Below are 19396 nucleotides of genomic sequence, written 5' to 3' on the forward strand. Positions count from 1 at the left end.
CAAAAGCAGTTCTAAGAGGGAATTTTAGAGCGATATAATCCTACCTCAAGAAACACGAAAAATCTCAAACAATCTAACCTTACACCTAAAGGAACTACAGAAATAAGAACAAACAAAACCCAAAGTTAGTAGAAGGAAAGAAATCATAAAGATCAGAGCAGAAATAAATGAAATAGAAACAAAGAAAACAATAACAAAGATCAATGAAACTAAAAGCTGGTTCTTTGAGAAAATAAACAAAATTGATAAACCTTTAGCCAGACTCATCAAGAAAAAGAGGAAGAGGACACAAATCAATAAAATAAGAAATGAAAAAGGAGAGGTTACAACAGACACTGCAGAAATACAAAGCATCATAAGAGACAACTGCAAGCAACTCTATGCCAATAAAATGGACAACCTGGAAGAAATGGACAAATTCTTAGAAAGGTATAACCTTCCAAGAGTGAACCAGGAAGAAACAGAAAATATGAACAGACCAATCACAAGTAATGAGATTGAAACTGTGATTAAAAATCATCCAACAAACAAAAGTCCAGGACCAGATGGCTTCAGAGGTGAATTCTCTCAAACATTTAGAGAAGAGCTAACACCCATCCTTCTCAAACTCTTCCAGAAAATTGCAGAGGAAGGAACACTCCTGAACTCATTCTACAAGGCCACTATCACCCTGATACCAAAACCAAACAGAGACACTACAAAAAAGAAAATTGCAGACCAATATCACTGATGAATATAGATGTAAAAATCCTCAACAAAATACTAACAAACAGAATCCAACAACACATTAAAAGGATCATACACCATGATCAAGTGGGATTTATCCCAGGGATACAAGAATTCTTCAATATATGCAAATCAATGTGATACACCATATTAACAACTTGAAGAATTAAAAACCATATGATCATCTCAATAGATGCAGAAAAAGCTTTTGACAAAATTCAACACTGATTTATGATAAAAACTCTCCAGAAAGTGGGCATAGAGGAAACCTACCTCAATATAATAAAGGCCATATATGAAAAACCCACAGCAAACATCATTCTCAATGGAAAAACTGAAAGCATTTCCTCTAAGATCAGGAACAAGACAAGGATGTCCACTCCACCACTATTATTCAACATAGTTCTGGAAGTTTTAGCCACAGCAATCAGAGAAGAAAAAGAAATAAAAGGAATCCAAATAGGAATAGAAGAAGTAAAACTGTCACTGTTTGCAAATGACGTGATAGTATACATAGAGAATCCTAAAGATGCCACCAGAAAAATACTAGAGCTAATCAATGAATTTGGTAAAGTTGCAGAATACAAAACTACTGCACAGAATCTCTTTCATTCCTATACACTAACAATGAAAGATCAGAAAGAGAAATTAAGGAAACAATTCCATTTACCATTTCAACAAAAAGAATAAAATACCTAGAAATAAACCTACCTAAGGAGGTAAAAGACCTGTACTCAGAAAACTATAAGATACTGATGAAAGAAATCAAAGATGACACAAACAGATGGAGAGATATACTATGTTCTTGGATTGGAAGACTCAATATTGTGAAAATGACTATACTACCCAAAGCAATCTACAGATTCAATGCAATCCCTATCAAATTACCAATGGCATTTTTTACAGAACTAGAACAAAAAATCTTAAAATTGGTATGGAGACACAAAAGACCCCGAATAGCCAAAGCAGTATTGAGGGAAAAAAAACGGAGCTGGAGGAATCAGACTCCCTGACTTCAGACTTCAGACTATACTACAAAGCTACAGTAATCAAGACAATATGATACTGGCACAAAAACAGAAACATAGATCAATGGAACAAGATAGAAAGCCCAGAGATAAACCCACACACCTATGGTCAACTAATCTATGACAAAGGAGGCAAGGATATACAATGGAGAAAAGACGGTCTCTTCAATAAGTGATGCTGGGAAACTGGACAGATACATGTAAAAGAATGAAATTAGAACACTCCTTAATACAATGCACAAAAATAAACTCAAAATGGATCAAAGACCTAAATGTAAGGCTGGACACTATAAAACTCTTAGAAGAAAACATAGGCAAAACACTCTTTGACATAAATCACAGCAAGATTTTTTTTTGACCCACCTCCTAGAGTAATTGAAATAAAAACAAAAATAAACAAATGGGACCTAATGAAACATAAAAGTTTTTGCACAGCAAAGGAAATTATAAACAAGACAAAAAGACAACCCTCAGAATGGGAGAAAATATTTGCAAATGAATCAGTAGACAAAGATTTAATCTCCAAAATATATAAACAGCTCATGCAGCTCAGTATTAAAAAAACAAACAACCCAATCAGAAAATGGGCAGAAGACCTAAATAGACATTTCTCCAAAGAAGACATACAGATGGCCAAGAGGCACATGAAAAGCTGCTCATCATTACTAATTATTAGAGAAATGCAAGTCAAAACTACAATGAGGTATCACCTCATGCCAGTTAGAATGGGCATCATAAGAAAATCTACAGACAACAAATACTGGAGAGGGTGTGGTGAAAAGGGAACCCTCTTGCACTGCTGGTGGGAATGTAAATTGATACAGCCACTATGGAGAACAGTATGGAATTTCCTTAAAAAGCTAAAAATAGAATTACTCTATGATCCAGCAATCCCTCTACTGGGCATATACCCAGAGAAAACCATAATTCAAAAAGACACATGCACCCCAATATTCATTGCAGCACTATTTACAACAGCCAAGTCATGGAAGCAACCTAAATGCCCATCAACAGACAATTGCAAAAAAGAAGATGTGGTACATATATACAATGGAATATTACTCAGCCATAAAAAGGAACAAAATTGAGTCATTTGTAGCGATGTGGATGGACCGAGAGACCGTCATACAGAGTGAAGTAATTCAGAAAGAGAAAAACAAATATCATATATTAATGAATATATGTGGAATCTAGAAAAATGGTACAGATGAACCGGTTTGCAAGGCAGAAATAGAGACACAGATGTAGAGAACAGAAGTATGGACACCAAAGGGGGGATTTGGGGGGCGGGGCTGGTGGTTGTGGGATGAATTGGGAGATTGGGATTGACATGTATACACTAATATGTATAAAATAGATAGCTAATAAGAACCTGCTGTATCAAAAAAAAACAAAATAAAATTTTAAAATGAGAAGAAAATAATTAGTTAAAAAAACCTCCCAGCTCTGTTAATAAAAGTTGTACCCAAAGAGAAAAAAAAGAAAAAAGAAAATAATTTCATTTTCTTCTTCCAACCAAAAGCATTCTAAATGGAACACCAACCCTGAAATGCATTGAGGAACTCATTAAAATGAATTGTACACTGAAAAAAAAAAAAAAGAAAGAAAACAGATTTCTGTTGTTTTAAGCCACCCACTTAATGGTAAATTTTTACAGTGGCTCTAAGAAACAAATACCATGTACATCATATTCTTTGATTTAGAAAGAGAAATTAGAGGGAGGCAGATAAATGAGGAAACAGAACAAAGGACAGTTTTTTGGCCAAATCAATAGATATTCCCAATCCCTTTCTTCCATGTCACTTTTACTCTAAAGGATAGGAAAAAAATACTTACTTTTTCAAGCTCCATTGCAACTACTCGTATGACACTGTTACTAGCCAATGAAACAGAAGGAGCATTCTGCTAGGTGATTCTGAGAAGACTTTTTGGGGTTTTTTTGTTTTGTTTGTTTGGCAAAAGGCAAAAGCATGGTGAGGCCAACCTTCCTTGTTTTCTCCTCCTCCAATTCAAATGTGCTATCTTGGGCTAGAGCAGTCATCTTGCAACAAACAGTAAGCATGAGAGAAAGACCAAGAGAATCATAGTGCAAGGTCACTGACACTGTGGAGCCCAGAACCAATTGTAACCAACACCTATTTCTAGACTTGAGTTACATGAGAAAAATAAACCCATATTTGTTTAAGCCATTACAGGATGGATATTCTGTTACTTGCAACTGGACACATTCCTAACTGCTGGAAGAGGCTATTGCTATAGTTCAGGCCAGAGGTAATATGTAAGGATGAGAAAAGCAGAGATGGATGGAAAGTCAGGAGAGAAGAGAAAAATGTTGTAGATATAGATATTGAATTAGAACTTGGTGATCAATTGAGTATGAGAAAGAAGTCTGGTATAACTATGAGGTTTTAAGATTGGGTTCTGGATGGATTTCTTCTTCTGTAAGCCAGTTATATACAGTTCCCTATTCATGACGCAGCAAATGGCTTCAAATAGCCCATCTTAGCCTTATTAGTGACACAAATAACTGAATACAGATGATGGCAGAAAGCAACACAATTTTCTCTCCCAACATACAAAGAACTGTTTTCAATCATTAAAGCTCCTTGGCTTTTTCTACCCAGTGATGAATTTTCTGCTCAGGTCAGCCTAGTGCATCAGTCCTTAAGCCTAGGCTTTAAAATTTGAAGGGGAATTATTTGCAGAGTTCTGTATTCTGAGTTTGCAGTTTTTCAGGTGAACATGCTTGTGATGCTGTGTCTTACAGAGAAGAATTCGCCTTCTCCATGTGGTTTCTAATTATTAACCATACACATTTTAAAGAGTGCTTCTCAAAGCATGGTCCAGATAAGCTGCATCAGCATCACTCGGGAACTTGTTAGCAATGCAATTTCCTAGGCCCCATCCAGACCCCCTGAAACAGAAATTCTGGGAGTGGGGCCCAGCAATCGCATTTTAACAAGGGCTTCAGCTGACTTAATAGGTATCCATTGTCCTAGCGGAGTTTTAACAGAACATCGCTGGCTTGACAAAATTGACTCTCCCAATTCTCATTTGATATACAGAATTGATTACTGGGTTAGAGGTGGAAATTTTCTTAGGGGCCAAGGAGCTTCCTGGGAGAACAGGGATATAGACTTGAAAACCTTCCCTTTTGAGACTCAACATCAGTAGAATGCATTTGGTGGTTGGAATGATCTTGGCTGAGCTTAAACTTCCAGTGGAGAACTCAGTATGAGAAAGTGGGAAGTCGGGCTCCAAGCTGAGGTTCCATGACAGAAAGTCTGATTCTGTCAGATCTGTGCCTAAGACTGGAACCCCACCCGACCCCACCATACTGGCACCAAGATCATGCTTCTGGGGACTTGTTAATCATTTGAATTTAAACAAAAGTGTTCCCACCATGGGGTCCCAAGCATGGGCCCTGTTGTCCAAGTATAACAGTAAAGAGTAGGACCCCCTTGATGAGTTACTGTAACCCAGACAAGACCATTGGGATTCTTGGATGATTGATGGAGAGAAGATTGGCACCATAAAAGTTCCCCTTCCTGCTGTCGATAGATTACACTGGGCCTTATCACCCTCAGATTTATTCTTCACTCTGCCCTGTTCTACTCTATATCCAGGGCAGCTGACCCTTGAGGACTCCCAAGTCTTCTGGCTTCTTGCTGAATTCAGTTAGTGGAGGAGTTGGTGGAGACTGGAAGGTAAGGAAAAGGGAGAAGTGGGTGCTACCATCCCACCCTCTCTACTTAGGTCAGTCTTTCCTTCAGCAGGTTTGTCATCTCTGTGACCCCCGCACTTCTGCCCAAGAGGTCCATCATGGTCCCATCTCCAGTCAAGTGACATGGCCCCTAGCTTATGGTGACACATTCTCCTCCCTTTGACTTTCCAGCCTCAGGGTAGTGATGGCTTCCAGCTGTTACTCCTCTCTAGTCCCAACTTGCCTACTTGGCCTCCTTCATTACTGGTGTAATAAATCCCTCCATTAAATTCCTTCTGTTGTAAGCAACTAGAACATTTTCTGTTTTCTGATTAGACCTTGATGATGTGACTAACATGGCAATTGTCACAAGAGGGTAAACTGGACTTTTCAACTGAAATATCCAGATAAAGTAGACCTAGATACCAACAGGAGTTGTGAGTCTGATGCCTCAGTCCTGAGAATTTGCAAAAGAGCAGGAGACTAAATGTTGTAAACCCCTCACAGACATTGAGTGTTGGGCTCTATAACACACATGGCCCGGGTTCCCATGCCCTCTGGCTTTTGGTTGGGTTCAGCCGATAGGAGTTACTGACAAGATATGGAGTGCAATAGGAAGGGAGAGAGAGGGTGCTTAAGCAAGTTCCCTGAAACATAGTCATGGTGACAGTATGGTGAGGTCAGGCAGGGGTTCTACTCTTAGCCACATACCATCCAGAATCAACTGGTCTATCATTTCTGCTCCTTTCTTTCAGGCTGATATTTTGGCAGTGGCTGCTTTCCTCACCAGTGTTCTCGGCATGTGGCTTCTCTCTAATGACCACAGCTCTTCCCAGGTTCCAGTTACACTCATACCTTAGGGGTGACAACAACTAGGTGCTTCACCATCCCTTTTTGTTCCATGAACCCTGCCCACACCTTTGGAAATGACCCTTTTAAACTCTATTAGTTACCCTTTGAGTGTGCCATCTGTTTTCTGCTAATAAACTGGCTTATACAGGGTATACAAGGACTAGGAGTTGGAGATCAGAGGATCTGTGAAGAGGATTTCCTTTAAGAGCCGAACTGGGAATTCAGGAGGAGGGATGCCATGTGTGCCCAGGGAAGATAATGAATTAGGTTTGAAACACCCACTGGAAGTTCTGAGCACAAGGGACAGGAGCAGGGGTGCTTATGGAAAGTAAGCTTCACTATAGGGTGGTCTGGCTCTGCTGTTTCATTGAGCAAACCCATGATATCTTTGGCTGGTCAAATTTATTAGAGGAGATACTTCAAACCTCTTGAATGGCAAAGCCACACTTCAATTTTATGGCGATTGAGTGGCAAAAGAAGGGTAGGAGCAATGTCTCAGCATTTAGAATGTAAATGTTACTTAATCCTTCATTTTGTTTTTTGTACTGTACCACCTCTTTTTTTATCTGACCATTGCCACCAGTCTAGAAATCCTCTCTATTTTATCCTCTTCAGAAAGTAAATCTCCATTCCTCAAAAAACTAAAAATAGAACTACCATATGACCCAGGAATTCCACTCCTGGGAATATATCCAGAAGAAACAAAGAGGCTAATTTGAAAAGATAAATGCACCCCAATATTCCTAGTAGCACTACTTACAATAGCCAAGATAAGGAAGCAACCCAAGTGCCCATCAACAGATGAATGGATAAAGATGTGAGATATATATATATACACACACATACATACAATGGAATATTATTCAGCCATAAAAATAATGAAATTCTGCCACTTGTAGCAATGTGGATGGATCTAGAGAATATTATGCTTAATGAAATAAATCAGACAGAGAAAGACAAATACTGTATGGCATCACATATGTGGAATCTAAAAAAACCCACAAATGAAAGTAAGTGCAAAATAGAGATGGACTCACAGATATAGAAAACAAACAAGTGGCTACCAAAGGGGAGAAGGAAAGGAGGAGAAGCAAATTAGGGGTATGGGATTAGGAGGTACAAACTACTATATATAAAAGAGGTAAGCAACAGGATATATTGTGCAGCACAGGGAATTATAGCTATTATCTTATAATAACTTTTAATGGAATATAATCTGCAAAAATACTGAATCATTATACTGTACATTGAAACTAATATAATATTGTAAGTCAGATATACTTCAATTTTTTAAAAAAGAAGAAGAAAAAGAAGAAAAAAGAAACCTCCAATCATTTCCCAGGGTGGAGAGGGGTAAATACAAGGATTGAATACAGGGGTTTCAACTACTTCTTCTACAGATATTTAAGGAATCCTCTGGTCTTACACACCACTCTCGCTTTACTTCCAGAGTTATTAGTTTTCTTCAATTCCTTTTGAGGGATTGGCAGTGTCATAACAAAGTGCCACAGCCCAGGTGGCTTAAACAACAGAAATTAATTTTCTCACAATTCTTGAGGCTAGAAGTCCAAGATCAAGGTGTCAGTAGGGTTGGTTTCTCCTGAGGTCTGTTTCCTAGCTTGTAGATGGCCGTCTCCTCTCTGTGTCCTCACATGGTCTTCTTTCTGTGTGCATCTGTGTCCTAATCTCTTCTTCTTATAAAGATACCGGTCCCTATTGGATTAAGGCCCATTTTGGATGGGCCATAATGGATTCATCATATCAATCCATTACAACCATAATGGATTAAGGCCTACCCTAATGACCTCATCTTAACTTAATTACCTTTTTAAAGGCCCTATCTCCAAATACAGTCACACTCTGAGGTACTGGGGGTTAGAACTTCAATGTATGAATTTGGAGGTGAGGGAAGATACAATTCAACCCATAATAAGCAGTGTAAAATTGGATTATTTTGGCCTCCCCCTGTGCTAGCTTAGATTTAGCTTATTTGATTTGCCACATCCACTCAGCCAACTGCTTCACACTTTCCAAAATGCAGTTGCCATTACCTCTTCTCCCAAAGTCTTTATCCTGAAAGGTTTATGTCTTTCTCTATATGTCTCACTTATTCTCATTTGGTGTGGTTTTGGTAGTCAGCGAAAGTGAATGCTTGTGTTCTATCCATCATCTTTCAACAGATGTCTCTAGCCCACTTTATAGCTCTTAATATGGCAACACAAGAATTTTCCAAATTATTGAAAAATCTTCCTAAAGATAATTTTTATGGCTACATCACTGAATCTTTTAGTAGGAGGGTATCATGCTCTATTTATCTATTTGATCTGTGGTTATACTTTCAAGTTTTTAATAGAAATAACATGACAGTAAACATCTGGGTCAAGAATATTAATTAACTCTTTAATAAAGTCTTTTGATATATATCTCAATTTATCAAATCTAAGACACCATCCATTGTAAGATACAGCAAAAGAGTTGAACAAGTTTGTTTCTGGAGTAGAGAAAGGGGGGCTGGTGAAGTCAAGAGACTGGTTGTTTACAAGTCTTTTAAAACATTTTGACTCTATGTGCATCTATGAAATCTGATAAAAATAAAACCTGAAGGGAAAAATCAAGCCAGGAAATTATACCTATAGCATGGTTTTAATTATTTAAAACCAATAAAAAGTTTTCATAGAAAAATACTAAAGGTCAATAGGGGTAAGTTTATAAATGAGTTTTATATTCATTGTTATCTATTTCTGGGTTTTTCAAAATTGTTAGAGGTGAGTAGCTATTTTCTAAAGAACAGAAAAGTTTACTTTTTTTTCTTTATTCTAAAAAGAAATATGATCAGAAGGAAATATACTAAGCTATAGTCCTTGAATAGTGAAACCATGGTTGTTATCTCTCCTTAGTGTTTCCAGATTTTCTCTAATAAGCATGTTTGGGGGTCTTTAAGGACCCAAGAAATAATACCCTGGTTGAGAAATTAGAATTAAGGCAGATGAGGAATAAATTATCACCCTTATACTTGGTAAACACTAGGTCAGATGACTTGCTTAAAAATCAGATTTTTGTGTTGGCTAGCTAATTAACCAAATTAACTGGAAATCTACCAAAAGGGACACTCCACTTTGTGCTATGAGGACCACCCAAACGTTCACTTAGAATCAGTCGCCGAGGTATGACACAGCCTTTGGGACCTTTCATACTCCTAAATATCCAGGGAAACCCCAAGGAAATGTTGAGTATTCCCAGAGGTGTTATCAAAGGGTGGTTATATTTCTGTTGCTAAGTTACAATTCACAATATTTAGCACTGGGACAATCTGAAATGGGAAATGGAAACTCCTGTTAACATGACTGATAAGTAAGTTTCATAAATGATCGTTAATGCCCTAGACTGAAAATAAAATCATGGAATAAAAGTGTAAATGTGTACAAAGGAAGCCTGAGTAGTTTCCAGAGTACACCCCAAGGGGTAACTAGAATTTTCTCCAGGTTTCTGGAAATCATGTCTTGCTATAAATCTGGCATTGCCTGACAGGTGGGTGTGTGCATCTTACTGGTGGAAGATGAGGGCTTTGATCTTGTAACTCAGCTTGGGTGAAGCCACAGGAGAGGCCTCTCAACCTAGAGCAGGTCTTTGCCTCCTCGTCCCGTGTGATCATTGCTGTAGTCTTGCCAGAACATAAAGCCTTCTCTGTCACTTCTCACTCAACTGAGTTCCCTTTAAACTTAATAGTTTTCCCTGAACATACTTCTATTTAATATTCACCAAGACAACATTCATATCTGAAGAGAACAGTGGAAAACAAATACTGGGGTGTTTTTTTTTTTGTTTTTTTTTTTTAAGTTTCATTTTTATTTATTTATTTATTTATTTATGGCCGTGTTGGGTCTTCGTTTCTGTGCGAGGGCTTTCTCCAGTTGTGGCAAGCGGGGGGCCACTCTTCATCGCGGTGCGCGGGCCTCTCATTATCGCGGCCTCTCTTATTGCGGAGCACAGGCTCCAGATGTGCAGGCTCAGTAATTGTGGCTCACGGGCCCAGTTGCTCCACGGCATGTGGGATCCTCCCAGACCAGGGCTCGAACCCGTGTCCCCTGCATTGGCAGGCAGATTCTCAACCACTGCGCCACCAGGGAAGCCCCTGGGTTATTTTTAGAACCAAGCAGCCTTTGGATGGGTGGGCCCAAAAGTGTTGTCATGTCAGCCACAGTCAGTAAAATGCGCACAGGTTCTCACCTTTATCTACTTAAATTATGACCATCCATTTAAAGCAGATAGACTGACTTCAGGATTCTGGGACAATGCACACTTTTGCCAATGGTGCTTTATAATTCTAGAATTATTGCTAGAAACTGTCTCTCAGAATTTCATGGGGATCCAGATTTTTGGCCATTAGAGTCAGCCATTTATATTCCTTTAAAGTCATGTCTCATTTTTCTGTTTGTTTGGGCCCAACATGATGACTTTTCTTCAGCAAACAGGGAGTGAAAAGACTTAACAAAAATCATGTTCACAAAGGGTATTCAAAAGAATGAGCCAGTAGCATTTGGGCTATAGCCACAAATAGAAGACAACAATTTGAAGGGGAAAAAAAAGTACTAACATATTCACACCCCACTTGCTAGCATATATTGACAGAATGCAAAAGGTATTGATAAATAGAACATCCAAAGAAATAATAGCTAAGATGGACGCACAACATCCTTGGCACATGTGGCACAGTCCAGCGGGCGCTCAGATGCCCTGCAGGCCCCAGACACTCATTACTCACCTCCCCAGCTGTAGCACCGTGCTGGCAGCTATTGGTTCTCAGCTGAGCCCCCTCCAGAATTGCTCCTGATGAGGAGACCCAAAGTCACCACAACCTACCTCTGATGGCCGTTCAGTGTTCCGGCCCTTGCCTCCAGGACAGACCACCTGAAGGGCCATCCCGGCTCCCTTTGGGATCAGCTGAGGCCTTTGCTGGGCCTGCATTGCAGCTTCGTTTCTCCTTTTGCCCAAGCCTGCCTTTTTTGCTTCCCTTCCTGGAGGGTTGATCCCAATAGCACCCCGATAAACTTTCTACTCTCAAATCTCCTTCTCCTTCTGAGTCTATTTCCCAGGGATAACCTGACCTACAACACACATATGCCTTAGGCTTCAAAGATCATCCACCAACTTGTTTTAAGTCATGAAAGTATTTCCAAGGGCACTGTTTTGAAACAGAAAACTTATTTTGGCTTGTAATTTTGAGGTATATGTTAACAGATTACAAAACAGTTCACATGCTATGATTGCAATTTTAAATATATGTAAATACATGCATTCATAATAATAAAGACTTGAGGACATAGGCAATGAACTAATACTTTTTGAGGACCTACTTTTTACCAGGGATTAAGCTTGGCATTACACTAAAAATATGAAAATGGTGATTATCTCTGAGTGATGGAATTAGAAGTGATTTTTATTCTCTTCTTCCTCTTTTTAGCATATTTCCCAAATTTTGTTTTGTAATTAGATACAAAGTTATAAAAATTATGTATCAACCTTACATAAATAAATATTCATTTTATCAAGTATTTCAATAAACATTTGCTATAATTTTTATATTACATGTATCCCCAAAATCTTCTCTCTATTCTCTGAAAAACCCAAGACCTACAAAAATAAAATGTGTCAATCCAACGGAAGTTGAACAGCAAGTTCTAAATTTCAAAATTTGGGATATGCTGAGTTGTCATTAATTCTCTAGTACTGAAATAGCCCGAGTGTTTTCTGAATCATTTGCATTTTGAAGCTAGAAAAGGGGACTTTTAGGTGCTTCCTGATGACCTCATTACATGACATGACATTCCTGCTTACATGACAAAAAGAACATAAAGTTTTCCCAGCATTGAGTCTTTGATAAAGACACACCTCAGACATCAAGAAGGGCAAAACCTGGACTTGAGAGTTTGGGACCAAAATGCCCTAATTCTAAATGCCCTGATATTCTTTATCAGTCCAATCTATAATTTGTCATCCAAGAATTATATCCATTAGTTTTTCTTTGCCACATGTTTATTTAGAATACATTTTTAGCTGACTATATTTGATCTTCGATTCAAAGAGAAAATTCAATATATTGTCACTCTAAGACTAAAAGGACAAAATGTAGGCAAAATATTTTAGATATATATTATTAATAATTATACTAATAATGTATTGCTATATTATATAGCCTCACCAATATAGCATATATTATATTAATAATATTCTATGTTATTATTAATATAAAATATATTCTATCATTGATAATATAGAATATATTATTAATTCTCTCCAAATCCATTTGTTTGGGGGCTTTTTGGGTCAAATAAGTATATTTTATTACACCTCTCTGGCAAAAAATTTTGACTGAATTCAAACAAGGTTACCTAAAGATTAATTGAAATGGGGACATATTTTTACGTAAACTTTTCCAGTTGTTTATGAGTTTCTGCCAAGCCAAAATAAAGGGTGAGATGTAAAGATAAACTGACACTTTTCAAATTATGAGTCTGGCCAGTACGGTGACTGCATGCCAAGTCACATCCAGAGTGGCACTGTCTGATCTACTTGAACATGGTGTAACGAAGGAGACGGAAGTGGGAAGCCTGGAGAGTTGATCCCTTTAAACAGTGTTTCCGATTTTCTCTGGTCTTGGAACAAACGAGAGTATAGCAAGGACTTTGGGGAATTAGTGATATTCATGGATTTCAAGGAAGTCACAGAGTGTTCATCAGAGAATTGCTTAAGCTAGGCTGCCATTACTAGGGAGGGTGAGAATCATAGCTTTGAAGAATGCTAATACCTCATCCACTCTCAACTCATTGGAGATGCCAATAATTTAGGGATTAGGTGAAAAGTAATGAGGAAAAGGATCACTGAAAGTTTACTGGGACCGCATCCTCACAAACCACCATGTTCTACTGCCCTGGTCTCCAAAGTTTCAAGGACTGGCAAGGCACTTACATGGGACATAACTGTGAGCTGAGATGAAACAACCCAGAGAGGAGAAGAAAGGGAGGATCTGCCTGCCTCCCTGCTCCCAATGGTCCAAGATAAGATAATTCATTCACACATTTATCACCAACAATTACTTACTGAGTCCTGCTGTGTGCCAGGAAGACAGAAATTAATACTGACTATGACAATGAAATAGTCACTGTTTACAAATCATTTACTCTGTGCTGGGGGTTCCACTGAGCACTGCCATTTCATTACTTCCTTTGATCCTCAGAGGGACACCATGGTAAGTGCCATTTTTAGCACTATTTCACAGTCAAAGACACTGAGCCTGGGTCAGTAAGAGGGGTGGCTGGACTTTAAAGTCAGATGGTCTAAGTTGTGAGCCCACATTTTTAGCTACTGCTCCTGTCCTTCAGGAGATAACTGTGTAGTAGAAGTACAGACATGTAAATATATCATTTCTGCTTACTCCTTCATCCATGCAGACATTCAGTAGGCATTTATTGAAACACTACTATATGCAGGCAGTATGCTAGGCTCCAAGGATATGAAATCCAGGGAAAGGTCAGGACCCCAGAGTTGGAGGGACTGACAGACAGGTCCCTCTTCTCTGGCTCCCCACCTTGCTCCAAACACAACACTGCATTTGCTTTATTCCCTAACACACCCACAGCAGCTTGATGCCAAAGATATGTCTCATACATCTCTGTATTCACAGCCCCCAAGAATTATGCCTGGTATGTAGAAAATGCCCAGGAAATATTTGTAGGATAGAATGTAGGAAAAACCTGTAATAGATCCAAGTCACAAAAATGAATCCCTGGTTCCTTAGGCCCTGACTTGCCTGACCCAAGGAAGGAGGATTGATGATGTAGTCCATGTAAAGTTAACTTGAATGATAATATTCCCTTGTGGAGTGCTCCCTGGGTGTCCAAATAGGAGCTCTGGGTTCCATAGTCAGCTCCCTTGATCCTGAAATCTATCAACCTTGGATCTTACCTTTATCAAATAGTAGCATTAATTTCTAGAATCATGATAGAACTGTGGGAAGAGATGAATTTTGAAGTCAGACAGGTTTGAATGCCAGCTCTGCCCCTAATTGTTTTTGTATAAGTCATTTAACTTCTCAGAGCTTCCTCATCTGTAAGGAGTTAGTAATTGACTTCATTGGATCATGGTGAAAACTAAATGGTATGATAGCTAACGTTACGTGTCAACCTAGCTGGGTCACCTTATCCAGATATTTGGTCAAATATTATTCTTGATGTTTCTGAGAGGCTGTTTTTTTAAAAATGAGATTAACATTTAAATCAGTGGAGTTTAATTAAAGCAGATTACCCTTTATAATGTGGGTGAGCCTCATCCAAGAAGCTGAAGGCCTGAGTAGAACAAGGCCTGACCTTCCCTGAACAAGATGGAATTCTGCCAGCAGGTGACCTTCAAACTTGAACTGTACCATTAGCTCTCCTGGGTCTCCAGTCTGCTGGCCCACCCTGCAGATTTTGGACTTGCTAACCTTCACAATTACATAAGCCAATTCCTTAAAATAAATCTCAATCTCTCTCTCTCTCTCTCTCTCTCTCTCTCTCTCTCTCTCTCTCTCTCTCTCTCTCTCTCTCCATGTATATTTTGATAGTCTGTTTCTCTGGAGACTCCCAACTAATACAAATGGTATGATTCTTGGACATCCCTGACATAGAACAGGTGCTCAGTGGATATTAGCTTTATTCCCCCTTCCCTAGAGACTTTCAGCCTCTTCATTCTACGGTAAGAAGGTGGCGGCCCAAAAAGGTACCAGGACTTGTCCACTATCCCAGTGTAACCTTGAAAAGTTCTGAGATCAACCGGGCAATCAATCAGCTTTGAGTGTCACAACTTAAAGCATGGAACATCTGCTCCGTGCCTGGAGGGACCATTTCGTTTTCTACAAAGAATACCCTTGAAGGGACTTCAGAGTTTATCTGATCCAAAAATTTCTAAGGTGTTGGCCTGAGGGCCACATACGGGTTGCTTGGTGGGTTTGTTTTTCTGATACAAGTTTTTTTTAAATTATTAATTTAAGATTTGGAAAATGTCACATGAGTCTGGATTCCTGCCTTCTCTTGAGGAATTGGAAGATCACGTGACCTCAGGTCTGAACTCCTGCCCGGCAACATTGGGCTGGAGGTGAGAGGTCACCACCACCACCATAGAGGCCACCACAAGTCATGGGGGCATTTTACTCATTTGTGTTACCTGTTGACCCCTGCAGACATTTGAGTCTGTGACTCCTTGCGTCCTCCAGCTCCTTCAATTTAGAAAAGAGGAAAGAGTGACCCAGAGAGGTGTGGTGTACTTGCACAGGGTCACGGAGCTGGGATTGGCAGAGCTGGGTCTAAAACCCCGGGTTTTTCTTCCCAGGCCCCTTAGAATATGCTCTATGCCAAATGAGCACAAATACTTTTATTGATGAATTAGGCGATTCCAAAGGCGTTCCCCTGTGAAACTTACTTATTTCAGTAGTCAGATCAAGTTTATTGTTACAAATGAATGCAGTGCTTTAAGACAGAGCTAAATTATGACCTGTCTTACTCATCTCTGTGATTATAAGAACAATTTGGGGTCAGACCACACCTAAACTCTGCCATTATCATGGGCAAATTTCTCACCTTTTTTTTTTTAAATTAATTAATTAATTAATTTTTTAATATTTATTTTTGGCTGTGTTGGGTCTTCATTTCTGTGCAAGGGCTTTCTCTAGTTGCGGCGAGCGGGGGCCACTCTTCATCGCGGTGCGCGGGTCTCTCACTACCGCGGCCTCTCTTGTTGCGGAGCACAGGCTCCAGACGCGCAGGTTCAGTAGTTGTGGCTCACGGGCCTAGTTGCTCCACGGCATGTGGGATCTTCCCAGACCAGGGCTCAAACCCATGTCCCCTGCATTGGCAGGCAGATTCTCAACCACTGCACCACCAGGGAAGCCCTCTCACCTTTTTAATAATAGTTGTACAAATCACAAAGTGCAGTGGTGAAAATTAAACGAAATATTTCATGTAAACTGCTCAGTATAGGGTCTGGAATATAGTAAGCATTCAACATATGTTGTTGAATTAGGACCTCAGAGAAATTAAAATAAATATGGCAAAAGAGCAAAGTAGCTAAACAATTTTGCATCTGCAAATATGTATGAGTTCACAGTGATCCCATCAATTCAAATCCAACACCAGAGTGTTTTCTTTATCTTTTTCTTTATCTTTACCACTTTATATATTCATTCTTTGTGATATTTCATCTAACCTACAAAACATGATATATGTCAATACAAACTTATTGATTAAAGTTCATGATTTAGGGACTTCCCTGGTGGTCCAGTGGTTAAGACTCCCTGCTTCCAATGCAGGGAGCATGAGTTCCATCCCTGGTCGGGGAACTAAGATCCCACATGCTGCACAGCGTGGCCAAAAAATTAATCAATATTTTAAAATATTATTTTTAAAGTTCAAGACTTATTTGTGGTTATTTATATCCTTAGAATATACCCCAATAATAGTGCATAGTCAGGATGTTATGTTCAAACAAAACTTGAATTAATCCCTTATGCTTGGGTGGTTGAGTTATCAATAAGATGTACAGTTGGGTCAATTTGCTGCTGTTTGTATTGATTTTAGAATCTGTTTTATTTCATCTTTTACAATTTAATTTTGGTTTTTAATATGTTATACTTGTTTCAACCAATAAGTACTATGTTACTGGGATTAAAGTAATGAAAAAGACAGAGTCTGTCTTCTAAAAGCTTAGAGGTGGTAGAGGAAACACACATGTAAACAGACCATTACTATAAGCCGTGTCTTGGAGGTAGGATGGAGAGCTGAGGGGTCGTAGTGGTTTGACTGGTAGATAATGGGGGCTTAATAAAGCTTGCTGAATGAATCAATGAATGATTGAATCAATGAATGAATTTTTCCTTTTATTTGTCCCCTCTAGACTATGAGTTCTTCAAGATGAGGACTCAACCTAATTGATCTCTGTATCCCAGGGAGGGCCAGAATTGGTCCCAATCTATGCCTTTAGAATAAGAAGCAACCATTCTAGGGCCCTGCTTTCAGACTAGGACTAAATTAATTCCATGAATGCCATATATTTCACTTGTCGGAGTAGCTTTCCCAGTTCCTCCCGTGCTGTCCCAGCACTTTCTCGCTCTTTTCTTTTTTTTTTATGGTTATTACATTTTAATATATATTAAATATTATTATTGTTTAACATCTTTATTAGAGTATAATTGCTTTACAATGCTGTGTTAGTTTCTGCTGTATAATAAAAGGAATCAGCTATATGTATACATATATCCCCATATCCCCTCCCTCTTGCATCTCCCTCCCACCCTCCCTATCCCACCCCCCTAAGTGGTCACAAAACACTGAGCTGATTTCAGTCAAATTCATCACTTTCTACACTTGTCTTCATTCTGTGGCTGGAAAACCATGTTTCTGTTTTAAAATGGGGTTGGGGTGGGGTTGGGGAATACTATTTATTGAAAAAGAAAAAGAAGAAAATAATGGAGGGACTTCCCTGGCGGCTCAGTGGTTAAGAATCCACCTGACAATGCAGGTGACCAAGGTTCAATCGCTGGGCCGGGAAGATCCCACATGCCACGGAGCAGCTAAGCCCGTGCACCACAACTACTGAGCCAGCGCTCTAAAGCCCGTGAGCCACATATACTGAACCCACGTGCTGCAACTACTGAAGCCTGCGCACCTAGAGCCCGTGCTCCGCAACAAGAGCCAAGCTATGCGTGCAGAAGCTCGTGACTTCTGTGGCCCGAGGCCAAAGTCAAAGACTCCCAGCAGCTAAGGGTGACCTGAGACCTAGTGGTTCCCAAGGGGCTTTTCTCCCTCCAGCAGTCAACTTGGATCTGATTATTCTACCCATTCCAAGAAATTCCCTGGAAGGCAGCTCTGTGGATCTGAACCAGGAGATTTCACAAAGGGAGATTTGTTCTTGCACCAAAGGCTCCAGTTAGCTACCTTATTTCTTCCCAGTCTTACCCTTTTCCAATGCCCTTTCAGTACAATATTCACTGGGAGGGAGCTTGTCCTTCCGGCACATTTTTTTTTTTCTTCCAGCACTTTTGTCTTCTGATTTTATTCTAGCAAGGAGAGCTGCCCACCTTTACAACCACCAGAGTAGTGGGTGGTCAGGAGAGCAGGGGCTTGGATTTGCAATGACAGCGGGGGTTGTTGAACTCTGGGTGGGCTTGAAGAATGAAAATTATAGTTCTTAGATAGATGTTTGGGGGGCGGTGGTCATGTTGATACCTTTTGTCAATATCCAGCTTGCGATGGGAGCCAGCTCTTAGGGAAAGGTCTTAGGAGGATCCCTGGCCCAGTGCTCTCAAGTGGGCAAGTATTAACCATCTAGGATGATTCAGAACTCACCTAGGATGAGAGAGAGTGTGGCTGACCCTGCTGATTGGCAAGAGGGCCCTTCCCTACCCTCTTCTCCATTGCCCACAGGGTCACGGGGTCTCAGCTTCCAAACCAAGTAGGCTCGTTGAGCAATTTCCTCCAGAATAAAAACAGGTTCTAACATTTTTTTGAATTTAAAAAACTAACCTTGATGGTGCTCTACGTGTTATGCACTATTCTGAGAACTGTACATCTATTATCTCACTTAAAGCTTAAACAACCCAAAGAGATGGGCACAATTATCACCCCCATTTTACAGGTAGAGAAACTGAGCTCTGTTCTAAGCATTTTACATGTGTCAGGCCCTCGAGATCAGACGGATCTGTATGACCGTCAACGTGAGGCTAGCAGACCTGGGAGGCAGGCGCCGTGCTCCGTGTGCTTCCACCATGCACCATTCACTTCAGTTATTTCTACTCCCAGAAACAACAATGGCCACGTCTGACAGTAACAAAGCAACAGCTGAGTGCCCTTAGGGCAAGAATGACTCCTCTACCTGCCGGGTCTGTGGAGTCACCTGGGGTGCTGCTCTTGACTAAGTGGCTTCCAAGCTGCTCTCCTGCCCTCCCAGAGAACCTGTCAGCCTCTGAGATCCCCTAGAAAATGTATTTCCAGCCAGAGTTGTATTCAGCTGTTGCAGCTGAAGTCACTGGTTGATACATGTGTACAACAAGTGTTAGTTT

Source organism: Balaenoptera acutorostrata, chromosome 5 (genome assembly GCF_949987535.1).
Source record: "Balaenoptera acutorostrata chromosome 5, mBalAcu1.1, whole genome shotgun sequence".
In the NCBI taxonomy this organism is placed as follows: Eukaryota; Metazoa; Chordata; class Mammalia; order Artiodactyla; family Balaenopteridae; genus Balaenoptera; species Balaenoptera acutorostrata.